The sequence below is a fragment of the Cornus florida genome, unplaced genomic scaffold (genome assembly GCF_030987335.1).
Source record: "Cornus florida cultivar Cherokee Brave unplaced genomic scaffold, ASM3098733v1 CherokeeBrave_3.0.0_Hap2_Chr04, whole genome shotgun sequence".
Taxonomy (NCBI): Eukaryota; Viridiplantae; Streptophyta; class Magnoliopsida; order Cornales; family Cornaceae; genus Cornus; species Cornus florida.
In genome coordinates, this window is record NW_026775574.1 from 81,900,481 (window position 1) to 81,919,589 (window position 19,109).

The 19,109-nt window shown below is 36.9% G+C and overlaps 1 pseudogene; it reads right to left on the reverse strand.

Moving 5' to 3' along the window:
* Positions 1-10,920: 10,920 nt before the first annotated feature.
* LOC132305857 (small nucleolar RNA R71) lies at positions 10,921-11,018 on the reverse strand (annotated as a pseudogene).
* Positions 11,019-19,109: the final 8,091 nt, after the last annotated feature.

The following is a 19,109-nucleotide window of genomic DNA, read 5'->3' on the forward strand; positions in this document are numbered from 1 at the left end:
GTTATGATTATGTTATTATCGGAAAAGGACATATGTCATAATCCTATTAATTCACGAAGCCTATAAATAGAGGCATGCAGGAAGGAGGAAGGGATCCAAAAATTGAGAATTCTAGAAATTTAGAATTACAGAGTAAAATACAGAAGTTCTGTCAAATAGTTTCAGGATTTATTAAAAAGAGTTTCTATCTATACTATTATTAGATGTGCAAAAAGTTTCAGTATTTATTTATTTATATAAAAAAAATATAAACACTAAAATCTACATAATAGAGATTTTATAAACTCTAACACAAATTATTTATTTATCTATTTATTCTGAGTTTTTTAATAAAAGGAAATCTAATTAGACAAATATTACTAATATAAAAAATTATTTATTAATTGATATAAAAAGAGGTTCAAAAGAGTTTCTACAAAAAACTCTAACACAAATTACCAATTTATCTATTTATTATGAATTTTTTTAATAAAAGTAAATCTAATTAGACAAGAATTATTAAAATAAAAATATTTATTAATTGATATAAAAAGAATTTTAAAAGAGTTTGTATTAAACTCTAACACAAATTACCTATTTATTTATTTATTATAAGTTTTTTAATAAAAAAAATTATAATTAGATAGGAATTATTAATATAAAAAATAAAATAGTTTTTCTAAAACTCTATCACAAACTACCTTTTTTTTTTTTAATAAAAGCTAATCTAATTTTGACAAGAATTATTAAAATTTAAAAATATTTATTAATTGATATAAAAAGAGTTTTTAAAAGATTTTTATTAAACTCTAACAAAAATTACCTATTTATTTATTTATTATAAGTTTTTTAATAAAAGAAAGTCTAATTGGAGTAGAAAAATTTTACCACAAATTAGCTATTTTATTTTCAATAAAATTATAATACATTAAACAAAGATGTATTTTAAGGTTTTCTATAAAAACTCTAATACAAATTACCTATTTATTTATTTATTTTGAGTTTTTTTAATAAAAGAAAATCTAATTAAACAAGTATTGTTAATATAAAAAATTATTTATTAATTGATATAAAAAGAGGTTTTAAAAGAGTTTCTATAAAACTTTAACACAAATTACCTATTTATTTATTATTTAAATCTAATTAGACAAGAATTATTAATATAAAAAAATATTTATTAATTGATTTAAAAAGAGTTTTTAAAAGAGTTTCTATAATATTGTAACACATATTACCTATTTTTCTATTTATTATGAACTTTTTTAATAAAAGAAAATATAATTAAACAAAAATATATTTAAAGAAAATAAAAATATTTTTATAAAATCTGCCACAAATTGGCTGTTTTATTTTCTATAAAATTCTATCACATTATCTACAGGGTCAAATGCAAAAAAACACCCCTTAAGTATGTTTATAGTGCATATTACACCCCTCCCGTGCAAAAAACACCCCTGAAATTTCAATTTGGTGCAATCAAGCCCCTTGGCACATTTAAAATAAAATTTGACTAAAATACCCTTCGTTAATAATTTTATAAAATATATAAAAATACAAAATTTTGTCAAAAGACAAAAAAAGGGCAATAAATTGTGATGCAATAAACAGTGATGCACACCCATTCTGCAATTCGATCCTGTGAATCCACATGCACCACCTGCCACCATGACTCCACTACGGCAGCTCCAATTTCTGGAATTGGTAATACAGGCGGCCGGATCATAAGTAAGCCAAATCGCAAAATTCTCAACATATATGTATTGATTTGCAAAATTCTCACCAAATCTCAACAGAATTCTCAACCCCAGGTCATAAGCAACCCAATCACAAGAATTGATTTGCAAAATCCAATCAAAAGCGAACCCTATTGAAGTGTCCAAGGATTTAGCAGAGTTCAATGACAAAATCAAGATTGAAGTGTCCAAGGATTTTTTGCCACCCGTCGTTTCCACCTCCGACAGTCCCAATCGCCGGCTTCGGCGAGAGCCAAAAACCCCATCATCGGAAACACCGGTGAGCAAAGACGGCGCAGCGGGCGGTGACGGAATGGACCGGCTGTGAGCTTCTCGACTGTAAGCGATGGCGAGCTCAGCATTGATGATGGAGGCGGCGACGAGCTCGGCTTTGATGGAGCAATTGTAGAGAGGACGGACGGTGGTGAGAATGGTCAGAAGATGGGCTCGGCTGTGGAGAGCTCGGCCGTGGATGACTCGGCGGTGAGGTTGGCTGGTGGAATTAGCGGCCGGCGAGCAAGGGAGGGCTCGGCGATGTAGCAGCAGTGACGGCAGACGGGCTGTGGAGAGCGGTGGGCGATGGCTGTGGAGAGCTTGGATTGAGTTTTACACAGGTTGTAGGATTGATCGGTGTGAATTTTGCTGCCGACTCGAATAATTCAAGAAAAGAACCGGCCACGATGATACTTTGTTTCCATAGTTGCTGTGCCCGGTGACCCCTTTTGGAAGGTGAATCTTGCACTAAGGATGAGTTCCATTTAGTCGTTGTGAAGGAACGAGATCGACATTGAATCAGTTTGACTGTTGTGCGAGAAGATGAAACCCCTGCTCTTTGAGGCAACATAAGACAGCCATCTAGAGAGAGAGAAGGATAGGTATTTTCAGAAGATTAAAAGGGCAAAATGGGTATTAGAGTAATAATTTATGTAAGATTTTTGACAAAGGGTTAATTTTGCACAATTTCAAAATATTAGGGGTGTTTATTGCACACTTTTAAAAATAAGGGGTAAAAATGCTACTAAAAGTATACTTGAGGGGTGTTTTCTACACTTCCTCCTTATCTACAAAACATTCAACACGTGTATCGCACGTGCCTTTTCCTAGTATATATATATATATATATATATATATATATATATATATATATATATATATAAACACTCAGTTAGGTTGGACTACACCAAAAAATTGTACAAAAGTAAAATTGTACAAAAGTGTGTATATATATATATATATATATAACTAAACAGATCCAAAAATTCTTTAGAAACATATAAAGCATGAGCGAACTTGAAAGCGATGGGAGTGTGAAACCAGCAAAATTAAGTATCAAATAGTGAGAATTTGAGCGATAACAGTAACAAATAGTGAGAATTTGAGCGATAGCGTGAAAACGGAAGCATGCTCGGAACATGAAAGAACGATATTTCTTAAGAATAATTAATAGTTATAAAACTATATATATTTATATATTTTAAATTTTAAATTACACATAAATAAGTTTTATTAATCACTTAGTTACAGAGTCTACATACAGTTGGAATTGGTTCGTTGCCAAGTTAAGCAAATCGAATCCAAGTTATCCCAAAAATTGGTTTGTTTAGAGGGATGATGAAATTTTTACTAATTTTATTTATGTGGAACTAAGGTAACTTGACAAATGACGACTGTTGATAGCTCGTCGCCCCGTTCTCCAAATTTGGTGGTGGTAACCAGCCTTGATTTCCCCCAATCCCCTCAATGAGAGTTTTGGTGTGGAATTGTCAGGGCCTGGGGAATCCCTTGACAGTTTCCCAGTTAAGGAGGTTAGTATCCCTCCACTCCCCACCTTTAATTTTTCTTTCTAAAACTAAAAATGCAGGCGACCAGATTGAAAAAATTAGAGTGTCATTTGGTCAGTATGAATCTTTTATTGTGCCCTCTGTGAGTCAGGCTGGAGGGTTGGCTCTCTTTTTTTCCCATAAGTGGCAAATATCAATTATTAATTTTATAGAATTTCAGATTACATGTCAAGTGACTGGTGGCCGAGGTAGTCATCCTTGGTTTTTTCCTAGGATTTATGGTTCTTGTCTTGAGAAGGAACGTGCTTATCAATGGCGGTATATTCACAGTCTAAAGTTCTAGTTGGGCCCACGCTGGATTTTAATGGGTGACTTTAATGCTCTGTTACACAACGATGAGAAAAGAGGAGGACGTTCTAAAATCCGATGGATGCTTCACGAGTTCAAGTTATTCCTTAATGATTGTGCTTTAATGGATCTTCGGTTTTATATATATATATATATATATGTAAATTCTCATGTTCAAAAGCTGATAAACAAAGGCTATACGCGAACATATCAACGAACTTAGAAGTCAGGGTTGGAGTTTACTTGATATAGGCTTGCTTGTTTTAATTGTATTATTTATTAAATAAACAACTCAGACACATTTTAATTGTATTCAAACTCGATTCATTTATTAAATAAATAACTCGACTCGTTTGCAACTCTAGATACCAACGCTCGGACGTGGGCATTCATGGCCCCTTATTTTGCGACATTCTCTTTTATTGTGGGCGTTATGGAAACTTAAATGTGCCAATCTTAGGCCATTCGTTAGTCTGCTTCCTGTTGAACGGACCTTCTTTCTTCAGCCCTCTTGAATCGGTTCAAGAAGGGCAATGTGCTTTGGTGCACAAGACTTGAACTGGTTCCACAATCTTGAACCGGTTCAAGATGGATAGTCACTTAATCGTGGCCAAATGACAAGCTTGAACGAGTTCTATTTCCATAATCTATCTATTCTTTTGCTCTGCCAGTCTATTTTGCTGTGGTGCATAGGTGCAAGAGGTTTGATGTCGGATTCCATGGTGGCCCAAGAAAATACCCATCTTGTCAACTTTTTTCATCATACGGTGGGAATAAGTTGCCATAATATTCACAAGCAAGCTTAGTGTTAGTATAGTGAGGTAGGTTTTTGCACTTTTTCTGGAACATAAAGATGCAATCCGTAATATCAACCTACATAACCTCAAATGGCCTCTATTTACAACAAAATACAAAATTGTGGTGAATGTCATTTGCATAAATCACCCACCAAGCAACCATACACAGAACAAAAGAATTGTTATTTTGTAAAATGGGTGATTTACAAAATTAAGTGTTCATAAATTATTTTTTTTTAAAATTTAATCATAAAAGTGTTCAATATTAAGTGATAATGAAGTCACAATCATTTACTCCAATTTTAAGTGGCCCTTGTCTTTTTAATTGATATAAAATTGTGTTATCAAATATAATTATTTGGATAAAAATTGTTCAAAAAACAAATTAGGTAATAATTGGGGCCACTCAAAATCCAGGTCATGAAAACAAAACAAATTGTAAACTTTCACTCGGGAAAAAAAAAAAGAAAAAGAAAAAAGGGTTTTGCATAACATGAGTTGAAAATAGAATGATGCAAGTCCAGACTAAATAGATGCAAGGCTTCATAGCAAAATGTAAGCTTTCATTGAAAATATATATATACATATATATATATATATATATATATATATATATATATATATAGACACACACACACACACACACACTAGTAAAACACAGGTGGATGCAAGTGATGAAAAGTTATTTTATAATTTTAATTAAAAAAATTATATAAAAATTATCAAGTTTAATTTACTTGACTAGTAACTCATTTGAATAATTAGAATTTCAAATATTTATGAAGTGAAATGTGTAGTCAAGATTAAAATTTAAAAGTAAAACCTCAAAGTTTAAGAGGTTGCAATTATTTGTATAATAAGTACATAATTAGAGAATGAAATATATAATATTTGAAAACTTATATAGAAGGAAATATATAATATTACAAAACTTATTTGTTTAGTTATTAAATGCTGATAATGACATAATTAAACAAATACAAATAAATAAAAATAAATCAACATGATTAATGCAATTCAAAGAATAAAACATAATTAAACAAACAAAAAAAATATAAATAAAAAATAAATCAACATGATTAATGCAATTCAAAGAATAATGTACTTGTAATAAAACAAAGAATTTCAATTAAATGATTACATTATTTTATTATTTTATCTATATACCAAACACTAACTAATAAACTAAAAATAGAAGTAAATCTTTTTTTTTTTTCTACTTGTAAGCAGAAGCATAATATCTTAATCATGCCCACTCCCTTCAAAAATAGCACAGATTGCTCCCAAAATAAAAATGCAACACGAGAAAATATCTGTAACGACCCTCACCCTGGCCACTTCCCAGGGGGTCACCCATCCTGGTACTACTCCAAGTTAAGCACGCTTAACTATAGAGTTCTGATGGGTTCACGGCCATCACGGCTTTAAAACGCGTTGTGTCATAGAAGGGTGTTGAATCTACATATTGCACTTGCCCCATCCACACCCAGACGATGTGGGATTGTGCACCTGTAGCTCGCCCAGTGTGGTAGCCTACTGGTACCCCCTGCACACGCTCACACACACCCTCCCACAAGGTTGCCACAATCACCCCCCCTTTGGGGCCAACGTCCTCGTTGGCCACACTTCCAGCTGGGTCAGGCTCTGATACCATTTGTAACGACCCTCACCCTGGCCAGACACAATATTGTCCACTTTTGGCTCACCCAGACCAGAGACTTCCCAGGGGGTCACCCATCTTGGTATTACTCCAAGTTAAGCACGCTTAACTACAGAGTTCTGATGGGTTCACGGCCATCACGGCTTTAAAAAGCGTTGTGTCATAGAAGGGTGTTGAATCTACATATAGCACTTGGCCCATCCATACCCAGATGATGTGGGATTGTGCACCTGTAGCTCGCCCAGTGTGGTAGCCTACTGGTGCCCCCTGCACACGCTCACACACACCCGCCCACAAGGTCGCCACAATATCAAAGAGGCTCAGCAAACTCAACTTGGCAAGTCTTGGAGCCCCTTGGTAACATCAACACTTTTTTGCATATCTCCAATGACTCCTCTACACGGCAAGAAGGATGAATCATCAGCTTCTTCAAAACTCTTGAATTCTCCAAGAAATACTCTACCATTTCCAGCTCGTGATTCTCCCCTTCAAGCTCCTTAATTTCAATTTTCTTTAGGTGAAACAACAAACAAGAAGGCACTTGTTGAGGTGGATTCCAATGGCCTTCTTGTCCAAGTCCCTAATCAGATAAAGAAATGTAAAAAAAAAAAAAAAAAAAAAATTCCCATAAAACAAAGTGGATACAGTTGGTGTTTTACCCTAAAAATAAGTGTTCTCAATCGTGGCGAGCTTTCAACAAAATGGAGTAGCCATTCACATCCAACAAAGTCCTCATTATCAAGCTCCGAATATAAATTCAAATAAGTCAAATGGTTAAACTTTGGCAACGATAACCTGCACAACTCCAATATCTTCATGCAAAAAGAAAGCAAACTAGAGTCAAGTAAAAACTATCTGAAGAAGTAACATGCACATGTAGTCTCAAAAGTACATTTAGGCTTATATACTTAAATATATACATATAAAAAGGAAAGATAATCAAAAAATAGAGATACAGAATTGAGCATGCTAACCTTCATCCATCTACCACACAAAAAGGCATTTTACTTTGGATATTCCTTCAAAAAATTATGATATAGCAATTTCTGATCCATCAGGAACTTCATCGTCGGCTAGTAGATTGATGCAAATGACTGCTTTGACAAGAGCATTTAATTCATTTACTGAATAGCCTTCTGCTAAACAGTCATCGTACTCAAGGTATTGAAGATTTGGTGTATTAAGTACAATCGGGAAACCAAGAGTCAAAACAATCGGTTTTTATAGTTAAACTCTTAAGAACAGGAGCAGAAATATTAAAAACACTAATATTATGCCAATAGCATCTTTCAATATATGGACAAATCTTCAAGCACAGGGCAGCTAGAAAACAACCTATAAATTGAGTCATCATCCAAAAATGTAAGTGAATTAATTGCGAGGATTTAAAAGGCTTGTTGCATGTGCTAAGTGCCATCGTATTCCCTACGAAAGTGGCGTTATCCATTTATTGCTTTCTAGATTCACACTTATATAGTTGTTTATTTCATTGTTTTACTTTCTAGTTCATTGCTAGGGACTAGCAATATTTAAGTTTGGGGGTGTGATGAGCGCTGAAAAGTGCGTATTTAAACCCCTTAAGCTTAGGCATTATAGTACCTTTATCTATCTTACTTTACCGTTTTAGATTGATTTCGTATTATTTCCATTTTCAGGAACTTATCCCAAAAATAAGCTAACTCAGCCAAATAAGAACTTAATTGAAACAATTCTGGGATTAAACGAAGAAAGAAGCAAAGTGGAGAATGAAATAAGCAAATGAAGCCAAAAGTGGAAAGCAGCAAAGTTCGATCGATCCAAGTTCAAGGTTCGATCGATCAAACACTGATCGATCTCAACACTTCAAGATAGATCCAAACCTTGACCCAAAGCAGGAAGTCCAAAGTTCGATTGATCCAACTTCCATCTTCGATCGATCGAACATTTTTATCCCCATTCAAATGATTGATCCTATCCACAGCTGTACGACTCACTAACCACTTTTGTCCTTTTCCCAAAAATATCCCCCAAAATATCTCGAATTTGTCTTTTCCCAAAAAGCTCAGCCAGTTGGATCGATCCAGCCTAAGTTCGATGGATCTCATCAGTTTGATCGATCCAAGTCCAAGGTTCGATCAATCGAACTTCCAGCTCATTGAAAGTTGTCTCTTATCCAATCATTGGGGAATATTGTGTGCATGATCCCAGCTCATTTGGTGTGTCATTTGACCTACCTATAAAAGGAATATGATGTACTTTTTGAGGGAGCTTTATAGAGAATTAGGGAGACAACCTTAGAGGCAATTCTTAGTGTAGAAGAAAAGAGGAGGAGGCTAGAGACACTATTGGAGACTCTTCATCATCCAAGGAGTAGATTTCAACCATGGAGTTAGCCCTTGAGGGTTGGAGGAGCACTACCATGAGTGGCTAGACATCCTCTTGGGGCTAGAGTTAGCCCCAAGCATACTTTCTATATCTTAATCTTGTGTATTATTGAGGGATTAGTGTTGTAATTGATGTTTTGACACTTTGATATATATATAGATCTTATTCATTCAATGATTTATATAGTTTAATGCTTTCTATTGATCATTTCATTCTATCCATATGTCTATGTATGCTAGAGTAGATGTTCATGTGCTTGTCTCTAGATTTTGTGTTATTAATGCATGTCTATGTGTATTGATGCTATAGATCTAGAAGTGGTCAAAACATAGTGCTTAATAGCATGCTCTTGTGATTTTCTTGATGGTTTACACTTGTTCCTTGATGGATTGTGCCTCTCCCTTAGTTTATTTTCATGCTAGTAGTATAGATGTAGTGTAGTTGTAGTGTAATGTTAAATGAGAGGACAATCCATGTTTGTTGCTTGATGTTCTATGCCTTTGAATGCAAGTAACATATGTCTCTAACCTTGCGGTGTATTTGGATTGTGAGCTTAATGAAAGGATTAATGACTTATTGTGATCTATTGTGCCTTTCACATGTTGTTTAGACAATATATTCTTCATTGATTAGATATATTGTGCCTTTCACATGATGTTTAGACAATACATGCTTAATTGGTCATCTTTGCTTATTGAACCAACTAAACACACACACACTCCAATATTGCAACACACAATTTCCCTCATTAATCACTTGTCAATAGTATGGAAATGCATTGCTTGGTGGTGATCTCTAAACCCCAATATTTCTCTCTCTTACTTACTCCTAGTTGCATTCAATTAATTAGTTTAATTTGCTCTCTAGTCTAATCAACCAACTAATTACTTGTTTGATCACTCGACTTACTAACCTTAATAGCAATTCCACAACCAAGTACGACTCCAATCCCTTGGGACGATCCCTACTTGCCCTAACTATATTTTTAGTGAAGGTAGTAGTGGCTTTTATAAATGTAAAACTTGGCTCTCGCCTTAATGCACTCTCAATCTTGACGACCAAGTTTTAAGCGCCGTTGTCGGGGATTAGGCAACGTCGTATTTGTGGAATTCATTAGGAATTAGTACTCTTTTGATCGTGTCTTTACTTTGATTTTATTTTTTTTTTTTTGGTTATTTATTGTGTTTGTTCTTACTTGACTAGGTGTATTGGAGAGAAGCCAAGCAAAGGAGCATCCAAGCTAAGGAGCAAAGCAAAGCAAAATAAAGGAAAAAGCTAAAAATTCTAAAAAAATTGCTAAGCTAAGCTTTAAATTTGGAGTTGAAGTGCTATAGGACCTTTATGAGACCTTCTTAACTCAATCTCCTTAGTTAAATCGTAAGCCCGCGTGGAGGCAATTTTCTTGTCATTGCATTATTATTGTTTCAAACATGGGAATTCTGTTTGTGGAGGAAGTTTAATTGCATTGTTGTGAAGGTAAAGTGTTTGTTCATTTGTTTTACTTGCTTATTTGTTATTGTGCATGCACGGTCGTCGTTCATTGAGACCCACTCTTATCCCTTTAGATTTGCATCTTGAATCCATCGTTAGAAATCCTAGGGGAAGGAGAAGTTCAAATAGAACCAACCTATCAATGGATGACCATAATGATGATCATGTTGAAGACCTTGGTCACATAGACCAACAAGGTATCCTCCACCCTAATGTGCACAATGAGAACATGCAAGTACCACTAGGCATTCCAAGGCCATACATTCACCAACCTCAACAACAACAAGGCCAAGTTCCATTTAGAATGCCAAGGCCAATGTATGCTCCACAACCTCCCATTATCAATCAAGGAATTCAAAATCAAGGTGTTCATGTTGCACCTCAAGTTGCTAACCCACCACTTGCTTTGAGAGACCATTATGTGCCAAATGAGTATAATGCACCCACATGCATTCAATTGCCACCATTTAGAGCACACCATAATGAAATTAAAGCACAAACCATTCAAATGCTTCCTAATTTTCATGGACTTCCAAGTGAAGAACCCTACAAGCATTTGGATGAGTTTCTTGAAGTTTGTTCTACCGTGATATACACGGACATGCCGGAAGAAGTCTTAAAGCTTAAACTTTTTCCATTCACCCCTAAAGACAAGGCAAAATATTGGTTTAACAATCTTAGGCCTTTTTTCAATCACTTCTTGGGCAGAAATGCAACAAGAGTTTTTGAAGAAATACTATCCGGTTTCTAAGACCAATGCCATGAGAACTTCCATTAGAGAATTCACACATGGGGATGGAGAAACGTTTCATGAAGCATGGGAACGCTTCAATGAGTTGCTTAGGAAGTGTCCACATCATGACATGCCCAAATGGCAATTAGTCCAATATTTCTTTGAAAGTTTATCGGATAATTATAAGGGCATGGTTGATGCTTCTATGGGTGGCTCAAACATCGATAGGCATGAGGATGATGTATGGCGTCTCTATGAAAGCATGAGCGAGAATTCATTGCATAGAACATTGTCTTCAAAGAATGGTAGAAATACACAAGGTAGGAAGAGTGTTGGCTTACTTCAAGTCGACCATTCAAATGAAATAACCACTGAAATGAAGTCTTTGTCTCAAAGGTTTGATCAATTTTTGATTAATTAAAACTCGGCGAACCAAGTATCTTCCTTCCCTAACCATTCTCATCGTGCATCAAATGAATCATGTATGACTTGTTCTAGTGTTCTTCATTCTACTTCTCATTGTCCTCATGGACAAGTGCAAAGTGAACCTAATGAGCAAGTCAATGCAACTTTTGTGAATCAAGGAGGAAATCCTTATGGTACTCATTACAATCCAAGTTGGAGAAATCATCCGAACTTCTCATGGAAAAACCAAGGGGAAGGCTCAAACCCTCCCCAAGGCGGTTTTCAAGGGAAGTATATTCCACCTCCAATGCAAAACCAAGGATCCCAAGGTTATAGGCCATACCAATCACAAGGGAATCAATTCTCTAATTCTCATTTTCCCAACCAATCATATCCCAAGGTAATTCTGGAAGTCCCACCTTTGAAGAGAAAGTTTTGAATGCTTTGGGCACTTTAGAGGCTAACACACAATTACTTCATTCTCACTCTCAATCTATTGCAAAGCTAGAAACCCAAGTAGGGCAAATAGCTAGCACTCTTAATGCTAGAGAGAAGGGAAAGATGCCTATGAATGACCCACCTAAGCAACAATGTGTTGTGGAAACCTAATCCTTATTGGAGGGGTATTCCATAGAACATGTTAATGCGGTGACCACCTTGCGGAGTGGTAGAGTTGTGGATAATCAAGTAGAAATGACCAATGAACAGAGTGAACCGGTGCAACCACAAGTTGTCACCCGTCCCGTTTCACATTCTATTCCTCCTTCATTGCATATGCATGATCTTATGAATAAGAAAGCTAAAAAATGTGATTTGAAAAGTGATCTTGAAAATGATCCATTGAAGAAAGTTTTGAAAAATGAAGTTGAGAAAGTTTTGTTGAAAAGTGAATTGAAACCTAATTTGAAAACTTCTTGTGTTGAAGAGGCTTTAAAAGAAAATTCTGAAAATATTTTTAAGCCAAGAGCTCCATTTCCGGACGCCTTGAAAGGGTCCATTTCAAAAGAAAAGCAAAAGGTTAAAACCAATGAAATTTTAGAAATGTTTAGGCAAGTAAAAGTTAATCTCCCACTTTTGGATGCAATCAAGCAAATACCAGCTTATGCCAAGTTTTTAAAAGATCTTTGCACCTAAAAGCGGAAGAACAAAAGCCAAACACCAAGAAAAGTGGTTTTGACTGAACAAGTGAGCTCAATTTTGCAACGAAACACTCTTCCAAAGTTTAAGGACCCCGGTTCACCCACTACTTCATGCATTATTGGTGAACATATCATTAATCGGGCGCTTCTTGACTTAGGAGCAAGTATTAACCTTCTTCCATACTCCATTTACGTCAAATTGGGCTTAGGTGAATTGAAATCGACGTCGGTAGTTTTGCAACTTGCCGACCGATTCATTAAAAAGCCTAGGGGAATAATTGAGGATGTTTTGATTAAGATTGATAAATTCTTCTTTCCTGTTGATTTCGTTGTCATAGACACGGAACTGGTTTCCAATCCTAAGAGCCAAATACCCGTTATCCTTGGCCGTTCTTTCTTGGCAACCGCAAATGCCAACATCAATTGTAGGACGGGGGTAATGAAGATCTCTTTTGGCCACATGAAGGTAAAGTTGAATATTTTCAATCCCACACCCAACTCATTTGACAAGTATGAAGGAGAGATTAATGTTGTAGAGAAATATCTTGACCCACCATGTGAAGAAATTGAGCTTTTAGGTAAGACTAAAGTCTCAAAGGGACCATCTTCAACCTTGCATTCTAAAGACATTGTTTCAAATTCTCATTGTGAAAGGGCATGGAAGCCCAAAGGTTGTAATTGCATAGACAAAGGATCAAAAGCTTCTTTTGAGTTTTATCCGACGAGTTCTTCCAAGAACCATTTGTTGGGTGGAGTTCAAAGTATTTATCACCCCAACAAGGAGGGGATGCATTATAACATCTTTGATCCGGGCTAAAAGAGCCCAACGTCTTGCTAGAGACGTTAAAGACTAGCAAAAGTATTCGTAGGGTGACAAAACCCTATTTCTCCCTCATTTCTATCTTATATTTTATTTCTTGCGAAGTCTAGATACTTGTTTTTGGTTCTCATATGCATTGAAAGGAATTTTGGTGAGGATTGCATAAGCATTCATGTCATTTTTGAGCATTCTGCATAAGTTCGATCGATCTCAGACCTGAGTTCGATCGATCGAACTTCCATCTGCATCCAACACTTAGAAAATTTTCAAGCCTACATCCAAATAGGCTCTCTGTCCCATCGATCCAAGAAAAATCTGCGATCTTAGTTCTCAGTTGGATCGATCATCGAAGCTTAGATCGATCCAACTATCATGTTCGATCGATCTTTAGTTTCAACACTTAGAATATTTTTGACCCTGCAAAACCTGCATCTAAATCACCTCTCTGTCCCATCGTTTGAACTAATTCTCAGATCGATCAAGAGACCTTCGATCGATCCAACTTCAAAGTTCGACCGATCTCATGAACCAACACTTAGAAAAATTTTAAGCCTGCACAAACCTACATATTTTTGCTCTTTGTCTGATCGATCAAAAACATTCCAAGATCGATCTGAAGATCTTCGATTGATCCAACTTCACAGTTTGATCGATCTCAAGTTCCAACACTTAGCCAATTTTCTAAACCAAAAACCTGCATATTTTTGCTCTCTGTTTGATCGATCAAACTCTTGTTTCGATCGATCTCAGTTCTCATTTCATTGTTTGACTTTATTTTGACTTTTCAAATTTCAAAATCCAAAAATATATATTTTATTTTATTTTATTTTATTTTATTTTCCAAAAATACCAAAAAGATTTTATTTTATTTTTATTTTTATTTTTCAAAAATCCAAAAATATTTTCTATTTATCAATTTTTAACTTTTAATTTTTAATTTTGGTTTTTAATATTTATTCAAAAAATATATATATATATATACTCTGAAGAGAGAAAGTTCGATCGATCTCAGTTGAAGTTCGATCCATCGAACTAATCGGGGAATGTTTTTAAAAATAGAATCGAGGGTTTTCAAGATCGATCTCATAGATCGATCTTAACCCTCTCTCCAAACCCTAACCCTTTTTCTCTTGTCGCCGTCACTGTGCATCATCACTATCACCTCTCCCATCTCTGATGAACTTTCCGGCGAACATCTAAGCATCAATCTCTCTATCCCTTCCCGGATTCATCTTCACTCTTCCACATCTCCACTTCTCTCATCATTTGAGGTAAGATCCGTGAATGTCCTTCATGATTTAAGCGTCACTCTTGTGCATACATGCTTTATATGTTGAATACATGCTATATACATAGCAAAATCCTCCATTGTTGAAGCTTGAAGCATTTGTGTATATATGTGTATATATTTTTGATGCTTTGATTCGATTTAGGAGTACGGGCCATGTTTGGGTGATGGGATTGGATGATTTGATTTGTTGATGGGCCCACGAACACGTTCGTGTCGGCCCCGTGCTTCAAAAGTCACAGATCTGTGACTTTTCAGTTTTTATCGTCGCACAGTTCGATCGATCGAACTTGTATCTCAGATCGATCTTGAGAGATCGATCGAACTCATGTATTAGATCGATCGAAGTTGTGAGATCGATCTCACTTACGATCGATCCAATTTTGGTGATCGATCTCACTTCTTTTTATGATCGATCGAACTTTACAGATCTCACACACACTTTATTCATCATATATTATGTTCATGCTATCTCATGTATGCCCAATGCCTGTGATATTCCACATTGGATGCATTTCATACTTACACTGTTTAGCATGTTTCATATCCTATCACTTGCATAGATTCATGTCATCTATATGATTTGTCTATCTTATTTGACATGCATGTTTCTATATTGTGCTTTTAATTCTTTATTCCGGCACTGACTTCCTTTGTAAGTTTTTAAATTATTTTTTAGGCCATGGTTAAGAGGAAGACCGTGTCCAACAGGCAACATGGGCCTTAGAGACATATCCGACCACGGATACAGGAGTCAGCAGAGCCCTCTCATGCACAGGAGGAGCCACTACAGCCTATACCACCTCAGTCACCTGCTCATGAGGCTGAGGATGATCATATCCCATCTCCTTCCCAGGCTCATCCTGCATTTACACCATCCCCATTTCCATCACGCCAACCAGCTCAGCCAGCCCAGGCGCGTGATAGGCCCGCGCTTAGATATGTGCATATGATGGTCGATCATGAGTCAGTGTTCAACACGGCCTTTTTCTCCAGATCGGTGCTGACCCAATCCGCTTACCATGATATTATTCAGAGGGGCCTGGCCACTATTCTTGCCTCAGTCACAGAGCCAGTCTACCCGCGGCTGGTACGGTTGTTCTACCAGAACCTCTGACCATCCCCGTGGACCACAGTAGAGCTAGTCACTTCTGTAGATGGCCATCAGATCACCATCACAGTGGACTCACTAGCCCGTTCCTGTCACTGCCTACACCACTGTCCTCCAGAGCTTCAGGAGACATATCCCAGGTTACGCAGGCCTTCTTATGCCGATATGGCAGTTTACTTGACAGGTCACCATACTGCTGGCGAGACTTTCGCCACCCGCACATATCTTCCAGATGACCTATAGTTTATTGATTTCGTGCTTTTTTGGAACATATACATAGCCGGACACAAGATTCAGAGGAGGGGAGATTATTTGGCAGCCCTCTATACCTTCTACACCAGCCACTAGGTGTCTATTCCCACGCTCATCTGGAGTGTGATAAGGAAGCTTTATGACGAGTACATCAGTAAGGAGACGCCCGGACGGGCTAAGTCTCTCCCATTCGGCCACCTCATCACCCAGATTCTTATTGACCAGCGCTACCCTTTTCATCCTCGGGAGCACCCCGAGAGCGGTTCCTGTCACTTCTTGAAGAAGGACTGGGATAAGAGCTACAATGTTATTATTACCAGACTGCAAGACCATGCGGTATTGGCTGTAGAGAAGTTCGAGGAGGCGGAGGCACAGGCACAGGCAGAGGCAACAGCAGTAGACCCCGCAGCGGATGACGCACCAGTCAATCCAGCTGCTGAGCATATAGATATTGACTTAGAGTGCCCTGCAGATGACGCAGAACAGCACTCTCCAGCTGGGTCGCCCATTCACGAGCAGGAGCAGACTCATGAGCTTTCTTCTGATTCATCTATGCGTGAGACTCCAGATCTGACCCCCGGCTTTGGAGTACTCCTGCAGACTCTTGAGGATGCTGTTGCTGCTATACGAGATGATCTTACAGCCCACAAAGCTGATTTTGCTACCTTCCACACGGATGTCGCGACTATGTTCCGCAATCTATCCAAAGACATCCGCGAAGCCAGACCTGCCCGTCTTACCTCATCCTTCTGAGTTCCCAGTCTCTTTCTATCTCATGATCCCTCTCTCCCATTGATACTTTATTTTTGTCACTGTACAGTACTATTATTTTTACAACCGGTCTGTCGGCTTTGATATTTTTGTTGTACCTGCACTTTATCTATTTTATATATCTGTTTTTGCTATGGATGTCATATAATTATATTCTCATATCTGTATGTTTGACTCCATCAGGTGCACCACAGTGACTTCAGTGAGAGAGTGCTATCCAATTTTCAGGACCACCCTTATACCTCTCTTATTTCTTTATCTGTTTATCCCATTTACACTTGTATGTCCACTGTGCACCGATTATCCCATTTTGTTATCTGATGAGTTTATCCAAGTGCCAATTTTCAAGACCACAGTTCATCCCAAGTTTGGGGGGGCCATGCCACCCACTTCGGATATTTCAGTCCCGATCACTCTATTCCTTAGTTGCACTGGTATACTCTTTCCTTTGTTCTCTTTGCATATTGAGGACATTGTGCCATTCAAGTTTGGGGGGAATGGTGCTTTGTAGTGTTAGTTTTAAATTGCATATCTTTTGAGCATGACTTATGTATTTCAGGGATATTTCTATGATTGGTCCATATCTAGCCATGATTTTGATCTTTTGAGGACTATATTGCTTAAAATTTAAAAAATTGTTTGACTTGAGAGTCTAATACTCCTTGTATGCCTTGCGGAAGCCATTTATGAGTAAATTTTTCGAAAGATTGATATCTTGCTTGCATTTGTGGTCCACGTCATCTTGATTTTGTGATTGTTTTAAGATTCACTCTAATCTTCTACACTAGCACCGGCGCACATTAGCATTCATTTGTGGGGTACATGTTCTGTTGATTATTGAATTGGTTATATCCCAATTGAGCTAATAGTGTATTGAAAGCTTTCATTCTTGATAAAGGTGGATAATAACCCCTTTTCACTAAGTAGCCGGGATTCTAGCCTCATCAAGCACTGAAATTTTCGAGCCGAAAGGTGGAGGGCCCAAACTCTAGGTTAATAATTGAACTTTAAAAAAAAAAAAATGCCAAAGTAATAAAAAAGTGAGGACTTCTCCCAAATGGTGAGAAGTGGGAAATGATTAGATGGCGGTTGTTTTGATTTGTAGCCTAGTTGATTTGAGCTTGTAAGTCCGTAGGGGTGTTTGAACGCCTAATGCCCTAAAGCCGTCTGGTTTGGGAGTCATTGACCTAACGCTCGACCTCATGAATCACTAGAAAGCTTAATAGATCAACACATTACACAATGCTTCCATCTTTGATCCTAAAAAAAAAAAAAAAAAATCGAGTGAAAAGAATAAGCGCACCTAGAATAATAAAGCTTTAATAAAAGGTGCACTTTTTGTCTTAATGATCGGTACTAGATTTGTGTGCTAGTTTGAGGGTAAGGATGTGATTAATTCTTTAGTCGGCTAAGATAGCAACATATTTGATGCTGGTCCACTCAAAAAGGATTCTAGAGTTGTTTTGATTCACATGATCATTTTCTTGATGTGCGGAGGACAATACTTGCTTGCTTGATGTTGAGATTTTGGGAGATTACTTAGAAATGTTTAAAAATTGCATACTTGAGGTAGTTTTCTCCCAATGCTTGTTTGCAATATTGGTACCTCTTTTGAAAGAATGAGCTTAATGTTTGTGGATACCATTTTTGGAAACCCTCACAAGATTTCACTCGTCCACTAGGGGTTTAAAAGGCTTGTTGCATGTGATAAGTACAATCGTATTCCCTACGAAAGTGGCGTTATCCATTTATTGTTTTCTAGATTCACACTTATATAGTTGTTCATTTCATTGCTTTACTTTCTAGTTCATTGCTAGGGACTAGCAATATTTAAGTTTGGGGGTGTGATGAGCGCTGAAAAGTGCGTATTTAAACCCCTTAAGCTTAGGCATTCTAGTACCTTTATCTATCTTACTTTATCGTTTTAGATTGATTTCGTATTATTTCCATTTTCAGGCACTTATCCCAAAAATAAGCTAACTCAGCCAAATAAGAGCTTAATTGAAGCAATTCTGGGATTCAACGAAGAAAGGAACAAAGTGGAGAAAGAAAGAAGCAAATGAAGCCAAAGGTGGAAAGCAGCAAAGTTCGATCGATCCAAGTTCAAGGTTCGATCGATCGAACACTGATCGATCTCAACACTTCAAGATAGATCCAAATCTTGACTCAAAGCAGGAAGTCCAAAGTTCGATCGATCCAACTTCCATCTTCGATCGATCGAACATTTTTGTCCCCATTCAAATGATTGATCCTATCCACAGCTGTACGACCCACTAACCACTCCTTTTCCCAAAAATATCCCCCAAAATATCTTGGATTTGTCTTTTTCCAAAAAGCTCAGCTAGTTGGATCAATCCAGCCTAAGTTCGATGGATCTCATCAGTTCGATTGATCCAAGTCCAAGGTTCGATCAATCGAACTTCCTCCAGTGCGAAAA